This window comes from Notamacropus eugenii, chromosome 2 (assembly GCF_028372415.1).
Source record: "Notamacropus eugenii isolate mMacEug1 chromosome 2, mMacEug1.pri_v2, whole genome shotgun sequence".
Lineage (NCBI taxonomy): Eukaryota > Metazoa > Chordata > Mammalia > Diprotodontia > Macropodidae > Notamacropus > Notamacropus eugenii.
The window spans coordinates 1,987,550-2,000,655 of NC_092873.1; the positions used below are offsets into that span (position 1 = coordinate 1,987,550).

The 13,106-nt window shown below is 37.3% G+C and overlaps 1 pseudogene; it reads left to right on the forward strand.

Annotated features, from left to right (window-relative positions):
- The first annotated feature begins 4,836 nt into the window (after positions 1-4,836).
- LOC140522043 (olfactory receptor 5G29-like) lies at positions 4,837-5,810 on the forward strand (annotated as a pseudogene).
- Positions 5,811-13,106: the final 7,296 nt, after the last annotated feature.

Genomic DNA, 13,106 nt, shown 5'->3' on the forward strand with positions numbered 1-13,106 from the left:
TAATATGTGGGGCAGCTGCCCTGGAGTCAGAAGGGCTCATCTTCCTAAGTTCAAATCTGACCTCATATGCCTACTATGTGACCCTGGGTAACTCACTGTTTGCCTCAGCTCCTCATCTGTAAAATGAATTTGAGAAGGAAATGACAAACCGCTTCAGTATCTCTGCAAACAAAACCCTAGATGGGGCCATAAAGAGTTATACATAACTGAAAGAGATGAAGACCCTACAATAATATGAATATGTACAAGTGTTATTTGGATGAAGATTCAAATTAGGAGTTACATCTGCTAAATGAAACTCTCCTTGCTCAGTCAAGGTCTTTATGCATGATAAGAAACAAAGGCAGAATTCACACTCTCAAGGTTAAATTAGGGCTAAGAGTTTAGATAACATTCTCTGATTTAGGAAACAGAGAAATAGCAATTTAACTTATTGACCCTGGAGAATCATTTTAAGGCAAAGCAAAGGAGGAAGAGAAGAGAGGAGGGCAAAAAAGTTACTTAAAAGGAAATTTGAGTGATATATTTTCAAATCTTCTAGATATCTCCCTGTTCCTCATCTTTCCTGAGAATATGACCTTCTATAATAAATAATTTGAAAATAAGAGGAAGAAGAGAAATATATCAGTAAACTCCGTTAATACAACAAAAGCAAATACAAAAACCAAAACTCTGGCCTTATATGCAATTTCCCATGTTCATGGATTGTTTCCTCTGCAAAGGAGTTGGGGAGGTGGGTAGCTTCTTAATTTCCCAATATTATGTTTTGATTGCTGATTTTTCTAGGCATGAGTGGTTTACTTCCGTCTCCAAAGTGATTTTATATTTATTTTACATCCATTTTTCTATGCATGTATTGCTCTCTCCACCCTCTCGCCCCCTGCCTTCCACCTCTTGGAGGTCAGACATTGCTTCCTTTTGTGCCTTGCATCTCCAGTTTCTGTTGCAGGATACAAGTGAATTCTTGTTGAATTGAACTGAGTGAAAGACTACAGAATGGTAGATCTGGTGCAGGCATTGGAGTCAGGAAAACATAAGATTGAATCCTTTCTCACATACTTATAAGCTGTGGGACGAGGACAGTTAAACTTCTCAGACCCTCAGTCTTGTCTATAAAATAGGGCAAAAAATCACCTCCCAAGATACTTCTGAGGTTCAAATGATATGCTCTTTGCAAATTTTAAGGCACTATATAAAAGCAAGTTAACATGAACTAGCACATGATAGAAATATATCACTTTGTGGTCATTCTGGTAATTTTTGTTGTTTGTCAGTCATGTCAGACTCCCAAAAATCCATTTGAGATTTTCTTGGCAAAGATACTGGAGTGGTTTGTCATTTCCTTCTCCAGTTCATTTTACAGATTATTAAACTGAGGCAAACAGGGTTAAATGACACGCCAAGAGTCGCACATGTGGTCATCACATAGCCTCACATGTATTACGTACATGAGAAATTCAGGGCTTATGGATTGTGATGACAGAAATAATACCTGATCTAGATGGGAAAGGAATCCCAACGAAACTATAGAGTATAGTGTTTGGTGTTGATCTTCACTCATGGTCAAGTCTTCATGACCCAATTCCGGGTTTTCTTGGCAAAGATACTGGAGGAGTTTGCCATTTCCTTCTTCAGTTCATTTCACAAATGAGGACACTGAAGCAGGATTAAGTGACTTACTTAGGGTTATAGCTAATACTTGTTTGAGGCCACATTGTAACTCATGAATATGAGTCTTGCTGACTCTAGGCTAAGCACTCTACTTACTGTGCTACGTTGAGCATTATCCAAGATTAAATTAGGGACCTCTATGATTCACAAATGCCTCACAAATCTCAAATTTGATCTGGGGAACGGAATTATTGAAGGATTCCAGTCTATTCTGAGAAATTTGTTTACCGTTCTATGGATTTCCTAAACCTGATTTTGTCTGCCATCGTGTGGCAACAATGAGTAATAGATTTTTTCACAGAGCGTTCCTTGGGAAGACTGCAGAGGCTCTGATAATTTTCCAATTGTATTTTCCAATAGGCTTTGGAGAAAGTATTGTCTCATTGTGTTTCTGTTGTGTGTAAGTGTATTGGAGGGAGGCAGGAACTTGTGAATTCTAATCCTTCCTCAGAAACTTATTACCTGGACAAGTTGTTTAAACTAAGCCTTAGTTTCTTCATCGAGAAAATGGAAATAATGATAGTTACTACCGCACATAGTCACATGGTGTTTATAAAGATTTTATACACACATATACATATATACACATACATACATACATACACACATCTATATGTACACATATGTGCACACATATACGCAGTACCCACACATATATACACTTTATAAACCTTAACACCCCATATGGAGGTGTAATATTATTAATAATTATATTTTCCCCAAGACCATATTAAAATATTTTTGCCTCTCCTTCGCACGCATACACACACACAGACACATACACACACACACAAAAACACACACACTAGTTGAAAGGAGTGCCTTTTTTCTGGGGTTATAAAGCAGGTGGGATGGTGGCAAATGATTGGGTAGTGGGAGCTTATGTTACCCCTCAATCCACACCATTGAGTTGATGTCGCTGTCTTCCGAATTATGTAGTTAGTGCTAGAACTGAGGACAGGCTTCACATTAACAGTAAATTTCCAGCCTTTTGGAGTTTTAAGTGAAGAAGAGAAAAGTGAAAAGAGATCATAGAAGGGGCTTCAAAAAAAATGACTCTCTCAAAAGAGAGTAATAAAGAAGGACATACAGCTCTGATACTCACAGTTAATTTTAGAATCTATTTCTTTTTCATTATTCCACACTGCCCTTTGCTCACTCTATTCTGTTTGCATTGTAAGAAAATTTTGCTCTTAATATGGGATAATGTTAGGGGTCCAGAATGTTATCATTTCTGAGCATCTCTAGCCACCCTTGTTGAAGAAAGTAGTAACATGACTGACTGAGAAAAACCGAGGACCACTCCACAGAGACAGTGGCATCCCCGTTCCAAAGTGGTTGACCAAAACATCACTTTTTCCATCTTCACCTGAAACGTATCAAACAGTTGAGTGAGAAATGAGAAAAAAGTGAAAAAATGAATGCACTGGAGGTCACTGTATGATCTAAGAAAACTTCCTTAGTAACTGATTCATTCAGTCAATGTTCAATGTATAAATGCCTGATTGTATAAAACATTCCACTTGATTCTTAATATACAAAGTAAAAATGAATCAGGGTTCTCATAGGTTCTCAATCTATTGGACAAGTCCCTTTTCCAATAGCGGTTGCAACAGAGAATAAAACCCCTCTTACCTATCATTAGGATGTTAAATTGTTCCTAAGGAACAATGATGGTTTAACTTTCCTTCTTTAGGAGCCTGTGAGGGCAACCATGAATCTGAAGAGTCTTTCATTGTAATAGCTGGAGAGAGACAGTAAGAGGATAGAGCACAAGGGTAAATAGAACATTGCCTGCGAGAACTGTTTCTTATTAAGGTACGTAAAGGAAATGGCTGATGTTCTAACTCCTAAGAAGAAGTACTATTTACATAAAGCTCTAAAGAGTACAAAGGGCTTTACAAATATCTCTTTTTACCCTCGCTGCACACTTTCATGGAGGATACTATCACCGCCATTTTATAGATATGGAAATTGATGGAGATGGAGGTTAAATGACTTGCTCAAGGACACCAACCAATTTAGTGCCTCAAGTGAGTTTCAAAATCAAATTTATACTACCAGCAAGGCCATCTAGAGGGTGGTCAAAAGAAATTTCATTGGTATTCTGAGAGAATTGAATGGTGGGAGCTCTCCATTTCTGCAATTAAGGAGAAGTCAGTAATAGCACAACTTTGGCTGTCATCTTTCTCAGAGTAGATTCATTATAAATAATCATTGTTTTATTATCTGATACATTTTACATAAAATGGATTATGTTTTTGACTTAAGTAATGACAATTAGGGTATTTTACAGACATATTTACACATATGTATATCTGTACATATACATGTACATGTCATCATATATATGTACATAAACATAATATTTAGAGACACACAGAGGTAGAGTGAGGGAGCAAAAGAACAAGAGAGAGCGAGAGAGAAAAGAGAGAGAGAGAGAGAGAGAGATAAAGACAGGAGAGAAAAAAGAAACACTTATACTTAAGTATAAATAACAATAATTAATGAGGAAACATCTGAACCTACTCAGAGATTGCCTTGTACCCTGGGACAAGAATGAGTAAGAAAAAATGAGTTATCTACAGAGACAGAAGGTTGCTTTTTCACCAAGGCTGCAAATAAGCCCTACGAAATAAAGAATTTTTTATGTAGGGAATGTACAAAATCAAAACTGTTGTGTATCCGAATATGCAAAATGAAGAATTTTTTATATAGGAAATTTATTTTAAAATTTCTCCACGTGACACAAAGATGAGCATTTTATACATATAAAGTAAGAGATAAAAAGAAAATGACTTATGAAACTGTGAATTTCTATCCCATCCTGCTTTCTTAAACCACATATGCTCTATAATAAAAAATCTAAGCTATTATTTCATAACTGTCCTCTTCCTCTCGGCATCCACCTGAATTACTCCCCTGTGATTTTAAAAATAGTTCAGCATTGTCCTTTTTTTCTTTTCATTTCTATCATATCAGCACTATTGCTACCTCGTCTTACTGCCCCCATCCAAAACAGGAGAAAAAAATCTTTATAAAGAGAATTTCATGAGGGAGAAAGTCCTAACAGGTGTTCTTTGAAGGAAACTAGGGATAGAGCATTCCAGAAAATTTAGTAATAAAAATAGTCTTTCTCTTTCTTTTATCAGATTGTCGCAGATAATGGAAGCTAGGAATCAAACTATGGTCACTGAATTTCTTTTTGCGGGATTTACAGAGAATCTCCAACAACAAGTTCTGCTCTTTCTCATGTTTCTGTTTTTCTATCTCATCACTGTCTTTGGGAACCTGGACATGATCATCCTGATATGGATAGACTCCCGGCTTCACACCCCCATGTACTTTTTCCCCAGTCACTTGTCTTTTGTGGATTTCGGTTCTTCTTTTAGTATTGCCCCAAAAATGTTGGCTGACTTCTTTGCGGAGAAGAAGACCATCTCTTTTCTGGGTTGTGCAGTACATATGGGGTTCTATGGACTCTTTGTGGTGACTGTTTCCTTTTAGTTGCAATAGCATATGACCGATATGTGGCAATCTGCAACCCTTTACTCTATACAGTTTTCATGTCCCAGAATGTCTGTGTATACCTGGTGGTTGTGCCTTATGCCATGGGCCTTCTGAACTGTATGACACATGCAGTCATAATTTTCCACTTGCCCTTCTGTGGCCAGAATGTCATCAATCATTTCTTCTGTGATGTCTCACCTTTATTCTAAATTGCGTGTATTGACACTCACATGATTAAGTTAATCCTTTCCATTGTGAGTGGAGCTCTGGGAGTCTTCAGTGGCCTGGTCATTCTAACTTCCTACATTTACATCCTCATGACAATCCTGAAGATCTGCTCTATTGATGGTATTTCCAAAGCTTTCTCCACCTGTTCCTCACACCTGACTACTGTCAGTATCCTGTATGGGACACTCTTCTTCATTTACATGAGCCCCAATGCAAACTTCTCTTTAGAGCTCAACAAGGTGGTGTCTGTGTTCTACACAGCAATGATACCCATGTTGAATCCACTTATCTATAGCCTGAGGAACAAGGAGTTAAAAAATGCCTTCAGAAGGACTTTAGAAAGGAACAAAATTCCTGTGGGCAAATATGAATGTGGTCCTTTTATGTCAATCTATGGATGAGTTTCCTTTCTGTGACTAGGTAACAAGGGACCTTATTAAGTGGTGATTAGAGTGGAGAAGTCCTAGCAGATATGCCCTGAAGGGTCTCAGCTGGAATCTCTTGTTCTTTTAGGTATATACACATATGGACACAGAGACATTTATATGCACATAGATTTATACCCATATCTATATATATCTATATATCTATATCTATATATGTATATATAATATGTTTGTACACACACACACACACACACACACACACACACACACGTACATACCCCCATAAGTACCTTTAAGTTTGTAGGTTGTCCTTCCATCCCAGGTTGTGGAACCATCATTTAGAACAAAAATTAATGTGGAGAAGCCTATATTCCCTATCACCAATAATATCAGCTGATAACCATTTGCCTGTGATGGTTAGATAAGCCCAAGAGCACAGTTTACCCCAGGTCATCAGCTCATCTTCCTGGCCAGCTGTTATAGCCTTCAACCCGGGAAGCAACAGCCCAAAGATGCAACCTGTGCACTGCTTCCATAGGTCCTCCAGGAATAGACAAAGACCTAGAAAAACTTATAGTTGCCACAACATGTCTTAGAAATATCAAATAGTTCAACACTAGATTCATTTTTGTTTCTATTAATGGAAATAACTCAAAAGAAATTGTATTACCATCTATTTTGCTACTTATGCTGAGGACTATGCAACTTTTCCATGTGACTCCAAATTAAACCTTCCATATTTGGTGTCCCTCTCCCTCCTCCTCTATTAGAACGTGTGCTCTTTGTGAGCAGAGATATCTTACTTTTTGATTTTTATCCCCAGCTCTTTAACAAGATAGTTTGCACATGTGATTAATAAATGTGTTTTTCATTCACATAGAACATTAAGGATTTTATAACCTGGGTCCATGAATTTGTGTTTTTCTTTTGAAAATACATTTTGATAACCTTTTGAATATAATTGGTTTCTTCTGTGATTCTATGCTTTTTAAAAAAATGTATGCTTTTAAAAGCATTCTTCTAAGGAGTCCATAGGTTCCATCAGATTGCCAAAAGTTACATAATGTTAAAAAAAAACAACAACTAAGGACCTTTGGTCTAAAAATGGATTTAATAATTTTCAGGCACAAGTTGATATTGGAACTGATATTGTTTATTTTGGATTCAACAAGGAAAAAAATTTGCCTCTCCCTACCCTCTTTTTATAAGTGAAAAATCAACATCTGTGAAAAAGTCAACTATGTGTGTGAATGTATTGAAGGGAATCAGAAACCTGTGGGATTCAATCTTTCCTCAAAAACTTATTACCTGATCAAGTTGCATAACCTAGCCTAATCTCTTCATCTACAAAACTGGCATAATGATAGTTACCACTGCACACAGTTTTTATGAGGAATTAATGAAGATATGTATATATGTGTATATACACATATACATATATATGCATACACGCATATATTCATATATATACATATATACACACATATACATGCACATACACTTATATACACTTTACAGACATTAGCACACTGTGACGAGGTGCGCTATTACTATTAATTATATTTTCTTTAAGATAATATTAAGATGTTTTTTCTTCCTTCATACATACACACAAACACAAATACACACACAGATATAGGGAGTATTTTTTTGTGGGGTGATAGAGCCGGTGAAATGCCAGTAGCTATATGGATCAGAAGATACAAAACAACTTTCAAGAGTGGAGAAAGTCGTTAGAGGGAAGTGAAATGAGGGAGATTGTAACAGAAACCCAAAGGAGAGGCCCAATCTCACCCCAAAGTTGATCTTAGCATTCTTTGGATCGGCAAGGTGGAGATCAAGGAACTCTGGCTTCTCCTCTCAGACTTCTGTGTGCACTAAGGTCCCTTCCCACTTAAATATTGTGATTCCCATATGAATATAAGCTTCTTGAGGACAGGAACTGGCTCAGTCTGCTTCTCTTCTTTCTCTTTGTATCTCTATGTGTGAAGAGTCTGTGATGGCAACTCCGTAAATTCTTTATACAAGTATGCAGTATCATATCCTGTTCCATGTTTGTTTTATCAATTTCAAGTAATTTCTCCTTCTTCAAATCAGCAACATACAAAATGCCTTAGGCTCAGTTGAAAGTAGGGTACCTAAACATTATTGTGTGTCAAGTCAAGGGGGAGAAAGAGATGGACAGATCCAGAGAGCTAAAGGCAGACACAGAGAGACAAGACAGATAAAGATGGAGAGACACAGAGAAACAGAGAGAGATAAACAAAGAGACACAAAGAGGCAGACGCAGGGAGACAATGAGACAGAGACAAGCAGACATAGTCAGAAAGAGAGAGCAAAACAGAGACAGAAACACACAGAGAGAGAAAGAGACAGAAAGACACAGAGACAGAAAAAGACAGATAGAGAGAGACAGAGACAGGCAGAGAACAAGAGACATTTCCTATCTCCTAGAAGCTTCCATTTAGATGAGCATCACAATATTTAAGCTGGACTTCAGTTAGAGGACAGACAATACAACCCTTGCTTGAGAAGGAATGTCCTCTGTACAGTATACCAGATGGCATATAATGTACTCGGGGCAGCTAAGTGGAGTAGTTCATAGAGACTTGCACCTAGAGTTAGAAAGAACTGTGTTCTGACCCAAGTTCAGACACTCACTAGCTGTGTGACCTTGGGGAAGCCACTTCACATGTATCTACCTGTCTATTTCAGTTTCCCCTACTTTAGAGTAGGGACAGTATCAGTACTGCTTCCTAGGGTTGTTCTAAGGATCAACAAGATAATATTCAGAAAGCTCTTAGCCTAATGTCTGGCTCATAGTGGGTGTAAAAGAAGTTCCTTGTTCCCTTCCTCTTTCCCTACTAAATAAATATTGATCTAGTCCGGGGTGTGGAACTTGTGGCCTCAAAGTGATTCTAAGGGTCTTTTCATGTTTAATTATTATAAAAGACTTTAGGTTTGAATTCTAATTCTGCTACTGTCAACCTATATGACCTTGGATAAATAACTTAATGAGTCTGCATCTCAGTTTCCTCATCTGTAAAATGAAGAGGCTGGACTACATAACTTTTAAAATTTCTGCCAGCTTTAAATCTATGAGCCTATGATCTCATCCCTATTTTGACAAGAGAAGAGAAAAATATTAAGTATCTCAAAATTACAGCAAGGAAGATTCTTGCTACTGACACATGGAAATTCCCTGGTTGATATGATTTGTAATCTAAAGCTTGAAAGGCTATAAAATGTATTGTAGTGCATCTTGAAGGAAACTCCATGTCATCAGCATCAGTGCATGCTCACAACATTGATGAACTCTGAGAAGATCAAAGAAAAATTTTATGAAGACCTACAGACCCTGATCATCAATATTCCAAAAGAGGACAAGCTTATGATTCTGGGCGCCTATAATGCCAGAGTAGACACAGAGAGTTTAACATGGCAGGGCATCCTTGAGAGCAATGGAGGTGGAAACAGCAACAACAATGGGCACTTGCTACTGAAGATTTGATCATTTCATGGCCTTCTCACTAAGTCTTCCATTTACCTAAACACAATAAAATTTGATGGATGAACCCTTCCAGAAAACATTACCATTTAATATACCATGTACAACATAAGGATGTAAAAGTGATGAAGGTAATGTGTGGTGCAGTGTGTTGGACCAACCGTACACAACCTCTCCAAGTTAACACTCATACGTAAACACAGCGGCAGTCCCAAGTCAAGATGACTACCAGAAGACTTCATACCACTAGCTTAGAGTGCTTCTCTGTGCATGAACAGTATCTTGTTAACTTAGAGGGAAGGCTGAGTCAATCTAACATCGTCAACAGTGGAGCAGATAAGAAGTGGGTAGCTTTCAGAGATTTTCTGTACAGTATCACATTTGCTCATCTACACCAGAACACTTGCAACCATCAAAGATGGTTTGGTGAAAGAGATAGAGAAATTCAGAAGCTGATGAACAAAAAGTGAGAAATCCACAGGATTTACCAGAAGGATAGTTTGTCTGTCTCTAGGAAGGCAGCTTTTAACTCCATCAAAAGTAAGGTGCAAGGAAAGTATAAGGAGGTGCAGGATTATTGGCTGAGCAAGAAGGCAAAATGAATTTCAATTTTGTGGTGAAAAAGGCTTTTTCTCCTTGTTTACTCAATAAACGGGAAGGAAGGCTCAGAATTAATTGAACTTTTGAGATGGATTATGTATTTCTCTTAATTTAAAAGAAGCAGAAGTCCCTCATCCTTGATAGCCCTTGAATCTAGGGTAAGAATTAATAAAACAACGAGTAAAATTGTTTGCCAAAGGTTGGTGTTTTCATGTGGTTATCACATGTGGCAATTTTTGCATGATTTTTTCTGTTTCTGCTTCTCATTTTCTTTCTTTATTCTATGGAACTTAAAAAATATATTTCTAACAATGGAACTGGTACAGAACAGTGAAAAAGAAACCTATCATAAGCAAATATTGAAGCTAAATACTAAGCAAGAAAAGAAAAAAGATCATGTCATGTGCACAGTAGAACATGAGAGGATTTAAAATGTATAGCAGTCAATGTTCAAGAAAGCTTGTATGATAAATTTTACACATTGGGTTGAGAACTGTCCATCTTTTCTTAGCTTCCCTGTAAGTTTTCTTTTATTCTCAGCTGTGCTTGTCTTTTTCTTGGTATGGTTAATTTTTTTTTTTTGCATTGTTACATCTTTACTATAGCTACATTTGTGTTTTAACCATGCATAATTTTACTGTTATGCATATTTGCTTTGGTATATGGATATGAATGAACCATGTGGTATAGACGTGTTATAACTGGTAAGTGATTTAGACTTGTATTCATTTAAGCAATTTGATAGTTGTCTTCTTTATATTTGCCCTGTCCATTGTATATACTATTGAGGTAGATTTTCTGTGAACCTAATTTGAAGGCATTTACATGGGATATGGTATTATTCATCTTTGGCCTGTTACGGTCTTACATACAAGTTATATATTCCAGATATCAGGTGTGTTACAGCAGATTTTATTGGGGAAGGCAGAGTTCCATACCTCAGGGAAGAATGTAGACTCTAATTGGCAAGGAGACTGAAGGGAAGTACAGTTTTTCTCAGCTAAAAGGAGGGACTGAAGTGATGTGGGATGTGAAAACTGAGTGGAAAGAGGGAGGCTAGGGAACTTTGAAACTCTAGCCACAGGTATGTAGATAGAGACTAATTGTCTAGTGCAAGAGAAGGATTCTCCTACCCCAAAATGAATTTGATCATGAGCAATTGGGTGTTTTTCCAGCTCACTGACTGCAAAAGTCTGGAAAGATTTTATTGCTTCTCTGGGAGGAACAAATATATTTCCCTGTACTTCCTTTCCCTTCATTGTCTGATGAGCCAGCGTCATTTACCTTTAAACCTTGTTCATCGGCTATTTCTACATATATAAGAGTTTTTTCTTCACATGAGAAGCTTATTTTCTTTGCATTCTTAGTGAATGATTGCTATAAAATGGTGGAGCATACCATAGGGGAAGATCAAAAGGGAATACCTAAACAAAGAGTTGTAAAATTAAACTCAAAGTTCTTTCACTCTCCCTTTCAAAAAGGACTTTACAATTGTTCTTTTAAATAACTTATTGATACATCAAATGTATTGATACTTTCTGTTTTGACAAAAGGTCTCCACAGGGAACATTGTTGTAATTCAGTTGTTTTCATCTGTGTCTGACCCTTTGTGAACCAATTAAGGATTTTCTTTGCAAAGATATTGGAGTGTTTGCCATTTTCTTCTCCAGCTCTTTTAGAGATAAAGAAACTGAGGCAAACAAGGTTAAGTGACTTGCCTAGAACCACACAACTGGTAAGGACCTGAGGATAGACTTGAACTGATAAAAATGAGTGCTTCTGACTCCAGGCCATAACTCTATACAATGAGGAATATCCCGTCAATATATTCTCTCAGAAAGAATATTTCCCCTCAACTTTTCCACTATGTGATCTTGGCCAAGTCATTCAACCTCTGTCTGTATCCACTTCTCTAATTTTAAAAAGAGTAGAGCCCCTAACTCCTTGGGTGATTGTGGGGATTCGATGAAATATTTGTAATGTGATTAACATAGTTCCTGACACTTTAGTAAATGTTTGTTCCTGCTTCATCCACCTCCAAATCCAACTTTGCCAATCATAATAAAATGAAAAGGAATTTGGATGAGTGGTGTGCCATCTGATATTTGGACTACAGAATTAAGGCATACATACGGACACCTGGCTTTGAAGTCAGATGACTTGGCCTCATGCTCTGCCTTTGTGACCACCTAGATGACTTGTCAAAATACCTTAAACTCTGAAAGTGTGGGAGAAGATGAACTCCATGTTCTTTTGGCTCTAAGACTATGGTTCTATCCTTGCCTCCCCCAAAAGTTAGGTATTCTGTGGTTAACAGAAAGGAGAGATGTGTCTTTGAATGGTGGTAAAACAGTATAGGCAGAGACTGCTCTAGCTGAGATGACTCTCCATGCTTATTATATATAGATTATGCTATAATCATTGTGTATATTATTTTTTGAAATCTTCTTTCTCCAATGTCAGTTAATATTGTTGAGTATGATTTTCCCTCACTGGTCTTAATTCTCCACTTCAGGAAATGTAAACAAATGCTAAGTCCCTTTAGAGTTCTAAATCCCACATTACCCAGGCAAAATTTCTTCCTGTAAGGGGTACACCTTTGTGTATTGATTATTGACTGCAAGTCTGCCAAGATTATTTTAATTCCTTCTCCATTGGATACAGCCCCTGAGGTGAAAAGTTCATGAGGGAGCTGACATCCAACCAAGGAAGGTATAGAAGTTAATCTCCCTTACGCAGCCCATTTTTAAGATTAATACAGGGATACCAATTCTCTTTTGAAAGTGATTTCAGAACCCCAGATTTTCTTGGGAAAAGATGGAGCCCAATTTCTCCTTGTACCAATAGGCAACTCTGATGCTTGAAGAGGATACCCATCAGAAAGGGAGATGATCATGCTTCTTCTCTTTTAGGTTTTGAGCAGACACCCTTGCATTCTCTTTTTTCTCTTTGAAAGAGTCAAAGGCAAGCAATGAAGAATTCCTTCAAAGAGGTGGGTTCCACACATTGTGGATAAATGACATTTTACAAATGATTCTAGTACTCACTAAAACAGAGGCTAAATTGTCGGCACCCACTATTGTTTTTTTTTTAAAATAATATTCTATTGTCTCCATTTCCATATTAAACGATTTTTAAATATCTTTAAAGCTTAAAATTCTGTCCCTTCCTCTCTCCGTGCCCTTCCTGCAGCAAAAAAAAAA